Source organism: Choristoneura fumiferana, chromosome 15 (assembly GCF_025370935.1).
Source record: "Choristoneura fumiferana chromosome 15, NRCan_CFum_1, whole genome shotgun sequence".
NCBI classification, from domain to species: domain Eukaryota; kingdom Metazoa; phylum Arthropoda; class Insecta; order Lepidoptera; family Tortricidae; genus Choristoneura; species Choristoneura fumiferana.
The window spans coordinates 3,151,582-3,159,539 of record NC_133486.1 but is presented as its reverse complement, the minus strand read 5'-3'; positions in this window follow the sequence as shown (position 1 = coordinate 3,159,539).

Genomic DNA, 7,958 nt, shown 5'->3' with positions numbered 1-7,958 from the left:
TCGGTTAACGTAAGATAATTAATCAACTGACAATTTGACTTATAGGTAATTTATATCGGAAATGCCAGATTTTTAAATTTTATTCCGTTGTACAACAATAGACTAGGGAATGCTGCTTGCGTGATGGGTACATGCCAAAAGGCCCAGTAGGTTTAGTTTTTAGGACCGATTTTTCAATCCTCAGTTAAACAATTAGATGGTGTTTATTCGACGAATAAGTCGACTACCTGAGGAATAACTTTATCTGTCCCTTCGACGGCCAGATAACCCGCTATACGTCCGATAGTTACATTTGAAAACATATGGTCAATAGATGGTGTAAATATTACGTTTGCATTTTCTTCATACAGTTCAGTTCTTTGTTCATATTTCGTATATTATAAAGTAAAAGTGTCATTATTATGGATATTATTGATAGCATTGAAGATCTAGCTATTGACAAAGAGGCTATAATAAATGAATTTATAAATCCATTGAGGAACAGAAGAATTGTCAGATTCAGGCCTGATCACTAACCATGTGGGATTAATTTTATCACGGCATCCGTCTTTCTTGTTCGGCTATTGAATGCAATAAATGAATTATTATTATTAGTTAATATTTGCCGACTTAACTCACGAGCAATCGAATTTCAGCAATATTAAAATTAGCTCCACGTTCTATTTGTTTAATCCATTGTTAATTCAAAATCAATAGTTTTGCGTAAAAACCCCACAAGCTTGTAACTAACAGTCATACAAGTACTTATCGCGAAACACCAATAATTTAACATAACCTCAAATTTTAACTAACCGTGACGTTTTTACCTGACAGACAATGAAATAGTCTACCCTGCTCTAACATTTGCTTATGCCATATGTTTGTTTCATCTCCCTGAAGTTAGCGTCGAATAAACAGTCGAATAGTTATTCGTGAGATAAATGGCGATTGAAAAATCTACAACCAGTTATCAGACTGATAAACTATGGAATAACTTTATTGGCCTGTTAACTATTCGACCGTTTATCTGAGGATTGAAAAATCGGCCCTTAATTTAATAGTAGTTTTAGTCCTATGGATATTTTGTATTTTCATAGACTAGTAGTCTAAGGTCCGTTTAAGAACGACCGTCACCGTTCGGTAACCAGTTCTGGTTAATGGATGAAACGTATTTTATATTATATTTAATATGTCAATAAATATATTGCATATGGGTTGTCTTAAAAAAAATTCAGTCCAGGATAGGATTAATTAATAATAAAAATAAAAAAATAAATTAACGGTTTAGTTCATAGATAAATTCCATACCAATCGTAAGTATGAAGTCCAAATATGTAAACGTTAGGTTGCCTATTTTTTTCCCGTCACAACTCTCGGGTAGGCAGGTATAAACAGGTAAATCGATACTAGTAACTTGCACCGGTCTGGTTAGAATGAGTTTAATGGAAACAAAGACGAACACGGTGGTATAGGGTTGTCTGCAAAAATTGTTGTCGAATGTCGAATTTGAAAAAGTGAAATATTGCTGCTAGTGAATATGTGCGACTCTTTCTTTAAATGGACGGACTACAAACAGCTGCTATGCTGTATCCTCTTCTATCGCATGGGATGGTTGGTTGCGAACTCTCAGTCACACATATTCACTCGCAGCAATATTTAATTTTTTTAAATTCGACAACTGGAATTAAGGACTAAATTTTCGCAGACAACCTTATACCACCGTGTTCGTAATGAAATAATCTTTAGTTTAATTTAACTTTCATTGATTAACTAGACCAGTGCAAGTTACTAGTATCGATTTACCTGTTTATATCTGCCTACCCGAGAGTTGTGACGGGAAAAAAATTGGCAACCTAACGTTTGCATATTCTATGGACTTCATACTTTCGATTGGTATGGAATTTGTCTATTAACCAAACCTTTAAAAAAAAATTTTTTTAATTTTTAATTAATCATATCCTGTACTGATTTTTTTTAGACAACCCATATGCAATATAGTTATTGACATATTAAATTGAATATAAAATACGTTTCATCCATAAACCCATGACCCATGGTGACGGTCGTTCTTAAACGGATCTTCTACTATAGGTTTCCGTATTAATTAACACCATTCCATTTACTCCCCAAACTGAACTCTCGTCACGAAATTATAATTTTAGGGATAAGTTTAAAATATATGTATATTAGTGAATCAATTTATGTAGATAACTGTGATGCTATTATAAATGTAATGTATCAAAAGTAAAGTAACTTTTTTTTAAGTGTCATTTTATTTCTATCAGGTATCGTATCACTGATTAACCCTCTTTCCCCCTGCAAATTAGATTATTTTGAAGTGGATGATGCGACTAGGTGGTTGCCATGGCACTTCCATGGCCAGTTAATCATGGCGTAGGTAAATCATAAGATTCCGTGGAACTCCTAAAATTTACATCGTGGTTTTCATTGACGTGAGCTTTTTTAAAAACAACCATCCCAAATTTCATTACTCTAAGCCCAGCGATGGCGTTCAAAGGGTCTGTCTCAAGAATGTGGATTCTGCACACCTACTGAGATATCTCCAATATAGTTAGTGCCAAATATAGTTTTGTGTTCGGCTGTTGTGTGCGAGTTACACGTTGATGTGGGTTCGGGGACTCGTAGTCCCGAAGAATACTCGAAGATTGTAGACTGCGTGGTGCGGCGACTCGGAGCTGTCGATGCTGACTTCGCAAGGGATTTCACTTTGGACTTGATTTTAAAGTAAACTCAGTAACTGTGATTACGATATTTAATACTGGAGACTTTTACTGGATTTTACAGAAGCAAGCAACTGAATGGATCGCAGGCTATTGAATGCGTTCGTCGCAGGCTATCGAATGAGTTGTGTGGTCGCAGCCACCAGCTTATATATGTTAGGACTTTACCATACAGTGGTCCTAGTTCCAGCTAACAATGGTTGACAAATAGTGCGGTAAAAAATGTCGTAAAACTTTGCGTTAACGATCTGTACGTGAGGTTTTAATATCATAATTTATCGACAAATTATCCGAAATATTAATATTTTAGGAAAAACAGGAATAATTGATAACTCACGTTGGACGGTGGCTGATGCAATAGTAGGTTAAGATAACATTGTAGGACTCGTTATGTACATATAACTCCTCCCGTCCTAGAGTTAAATTAATTTCGCATTTGAAAGTAATTTCGCAATATAAAATCATCAAAATTTTCTATGAAATCGTCGAAATTTCTCCTTAAATGTATGGTGTAAAATTTTCCCATAATTGTACGTTGTTAGTATACCTTCACCGTTATAACTAATTGTGTAACACTATGATGCTTATAGTCCTCGAATCTTAATGTCTATTAAGGTAGGTACTTGTTGCACTTTTCACGGCTCTCCTCACTATTTTATTTCACTCCTATATTCTTGTTAAAGCTTACATTCTGTATGCTTGTTAAAAATTGGCTTTTCTTGCCTTATTTACGCCTCTTGTCTTGGACGTCTTCATCTTCTTGGTTTCATTCATTTTCGAATGTTGAAGAAGGAAAGAGGAAAGGAAATGAGATAGACAATTGCAATTTTTAGGCTAAAGCTATTACAAGTGTTACTAACTTACATTCTGTTCTAAATATACGTTATGCTATTAACACAAATCGAGATTATTAAACTTTTTCATCCGGCTAAACCACTTGGAAAATGTCAGTGACCATTCTTCTTGGGTACCTCAGAAATTTCATATTATAGGCAGCCAGGGTTGGTTTCAAATCGCCTTCCTTTTAATTTTTCTTTAATTTTTGGCAGGTAAAAATCACAGGGTGCTATATCAGGAGAATATGGCGGGTGAGGGAGTATAGTGACATTTTTCGAACTAAAATAGTCGAGTGTTCTGGCAAAGTGTGCGGAGCGGCGTTGTCGTGGTGCCAGAGCTGGTGCTGGGTTCCTGACTTTGGCCGCTTGTCACACCAAGCTGACAGCACCTGTGGAGCACAAACTGTCACATACCATTCTGAGTTGACAGTTCTTTGATAAGCACTGTTGCAACAATTTTCGGGACTGCTCCGTCTTCTCTTGGCAGCCCCTTTAGCGCGTTTTTTAACCGCCGTAACCGTGACAGACGGTATGGCGACTCCTTAATCTGCGCCCCGAATTAAAAAAACACAGCTGTCAGGTCAGCTGTCAAGTGACTTGCGATTTTTCCCTCGAGCCATCGAAGCTTCGAGAGTCCGGCCTCCTGCCCTAGGCCTCCGTAAAACCTCTTCAGCGGTAAGTTCCTGTTTCTTTGCTAAGGCCGTTTTCTCCGGCAATCCTTCCCGTTTTAAAAAATTCTGATTGGGATGTTTTTTTTCACAGAATTCCCCTCGATTTCCGTCGGGCGCTGTCTGTGCCCCGCTCGTTTTTGATGATAGCCTGAGGAAGTTCCAGGCGGAGTGAACCCTCACGGGAGCTGTCGACGTGTTCCAGACCTCTATAAAGTCTAGCACGTATCCCTTCCAGTGTGATACTAAGATTTCCTACCGTCCGACGGATGCATCTTCGGTCTCCGTCTTTGGAGTATGTCCCGTGCTAATTGCGTATTGCTTTCCTCTTCAGGAGGGTTCGAAGGACGGGCCCACTTCAGGCGAGCCGTCGCCACGAGCTTTCCCAAATTTCTGCGCTCGTCCGCGTGGCTCCGGGGCTGACCCAGGCACTCCGGAAGTAGGGAAGTACCCATACCTAATTAATTCATAATTCGGTCCGACAGCCGCTTACTGTCGGTGGCGCCTTGTATTTTTTTAATTTTGAAAGAAACACCAATCCAGGTACCGGGCAACATAGCGTCACAAAGCCCGCAACCCCACATCTGAGCTGGCCGTAGGGCAAGCGTTGTACTAGACCTAAGTTTGCATCGAGTAGTAACCCAAAAGTGCTGTGATTGTAAATTGAATGTCAAATACTTTTGTTTTATATAACTCCTAACTTTAGCACCACAGTCGCAATATGGCGTCTTGCAGAAAAATGAGGCAACCATTTGTTTCTGTGTGCTTCGTGCTCGGCGACATTTTGTAGGAGTCGGTTCATCTTCAAAGCACCATACCATTGACTGCCGCTTTGTTTCAGGATCGTAGTTATACAACCATGTTTCCTCACCTGTCAGTATATCATACACAGTTTTCTTCTCGCCAGCATCGAATTTATCATAAATTTACACCAATCCACGCGGCGTTCTTTCTGCAAATCGTTGAGTTTATGCGGCACCCATCTCGAACAACGCTTATGGAGGGACAGTTGTCCATGAATTATGGTTGGCAGTGCTGCTGATCCAATGCCTAGATCACGCTCAAGCTCTACGTATGTAATTCGTCGGTTCTCACGGATATTTTTTTCCACGGCTTGCAAATTTTCTTGAGTAACTGCGGTTGGCGGTCGCACCGACTTCGTCTCATCTTCAAACCTCTCCCGCCCTCTTTTAAATTCAGCAAACCAATTAAAGACAGTTGCACGAGAACAAGCAGACTCACCAAAAAATCGTGGCTAAAAGTTCAAAACATTCTTAGGGCTTTAAACCTTTTTTAAAGTCATAATAAATCATAACTCGAAAATCACGTCGACTAAGGTGCATTGTAACTGCAAATTCCCGCCAGAATCAATCAGAAAAATAATATTTAAAAAAATATTACTCAGATTTCCGGAGTATTCCATTATTAAATTTATAGCTATTTAATCAACCTGCACGGTGGTGTATAACTGGCCAGTATCAATCAAACGAGCATGGAGTATCTAATTTATTTTGGCATGGCATGACCCTCGTATCCGCTACGGTGTCCAGTAGACATGTGGTTATTTTCCATTCTTTCTTGACTGAATTGTAAGTTACATTGCTAAATTCTTGTTTTGATTTGTAATTAATTATCTTGTTAATAAAATATTCCGGTTCTGAATCGCTGTCTTGACCATGGTTGTCTTCATTCGCCTTATTGTCGTTTACTTCTTTTACTAGTTTCTCTTTCTTGCAAACTTTTTCTAGATTGTTTCTGCCCTTACAGTGGATACATATGGTGCCGCAGGCTGGACAATATTCTTTCTTGGAAATATGACTGCTTCCGCAGGAACGACATAAATGTCTGCTGGTGCAGAAAATTATTTTATATGCTTATCTGTCGCTTCTGCTGCTCGACATAAGTTGATAGATTCCTTAAGTATTAAAGTATCTTTCTTTTGATTTAAAAGATCTTATTTAATCCAACGTCTCTGACGCCTAAAACAATTTTGTCATGCATCATTTCTTCTTGAAAGTTGGTGTTATACTCACACCCTCTATCAGTTTGTTTAAAACTGCACAGAATATGTCAAATGGTTCATTCGGGCTTTGATTCCTTCCTAGAAATCAAAGGCCTACCTAGCTTTCCTAGAATCTGTTGTAAATTACGTTCTTTTTTGGTGTCCGAGACCAAAATTGTTTTATTTTTTAAGGCCTCGTCGTCGATCTCGCTGAATAAAATGCTTATTTTTCCAGGTTCTTCTTCCGGCGACGACATATCTATTCGTGTCGCACGGCAATAGTTCGTCCATGCAGGATGGAACGATTTGTATGCATCTTCAGGATCTTTATTTATGTCTGTCTAGTATGCTCTGTGGGGAAACGCCGGCTTGGGTTCTGAAAGCCTTGCGATTTGTTCCTGCATAGACGTCAGAAGCACCGTTTGTTGTTGGACGATATCTGCTAGTGTTGTATTTGCGTCCATCTTGCTTGGTACTACTACTTGCTTACGCTGCCACCATGTTTTATCTTGATCATTAAAATAAGTTTTTTAAGTTTTATGTGTTTAATTACCTGAATAAACAAGCAATTACAATGTTGGGCATTGAGGCGCCATATTCCCTCCGCCGGATACTTTTTATAAAAAAGTGAATGTGAAAATGAGGCAACGAGAACAACACGGTGGAAAAAGTGGAATGCAGAAACCACTTGCTAAGAAATATGTGCAATAAAGTGGCTGCCATAGCTACGGAAAGTATTTGATAAAATACAGAAAGAAGGCGACAAAACAGGATTATGTCGACAAGAAAGGTAATAAACACTACAGCGATCACTAAATATATAAAAACACAAATAATATTATAGGCCTTCATCGGGACATTATGACTGCACCCGACAGGGCCGTATTCAGAGGTGTGGAGGCCTTAGGGCCACAAAGGAGTGGAGACTAGTTTCCAAATAAAATGTACAGTATACCTAATTACTATAGGTAAAAGTAAAATAGCTAAAAAAAACCTGGTTTACTAGTGTTTACTCTCCGGAATTAAAAAAATAAGACGAACTTGAACTGATTGCCCCATGCAAGGGCTCCACCGAGTGGGTTCGGAGGCGGAACTACATATTAAAAGCTGTTCGCAGACGAGGCGCCGCCACCTACTTTAAGTGCTGCAGTTCCGGCTGTGGCGCTAAAATTACTAAAAGATGTTTCTTTTGTAGAGGCCCCGGGGCTAAAGCCCCGGTTGACCTCCCCTAAATTCGGCCCTGGCATCCGATCATGCATTTGGCCGCCACAGCAAATGCAAACAGTATTTCTATGACAAAAGTTAAGAAGATGATACAATCGAAGAAGACATCTTCAGCAACAGTATCTGGAAAAGGGTTAAGTTAATTGTAACTCAAGTCGCAGCTTAATACAAGACGTGGACAGCAACTCGGTGGAAAGACACCATAGCGTTGTTGCTAAATTCATTGGCGGCAAGTCAATGATCAATTGATCATCAAATTTAGCCAAAGGTACCAATACCGAATGCGATGCAACGCTGCAGCACTCATTAAATTCTAGCAAATCTTTAGCTGCTCTGCAATAAGTCAGTTCACAGTCAGTTCAGTTATATATAGGACAGAGTCCTCGCAATGAAATAAAGAAAAATTAAATTACAACATCAAAAAATCACCAGGTCACTCAAAGGTACCTAATAAAAAAGAGGAGATTGTTCGAGAAATTTTGGAGAAGATTATTCTAAACCCGACATA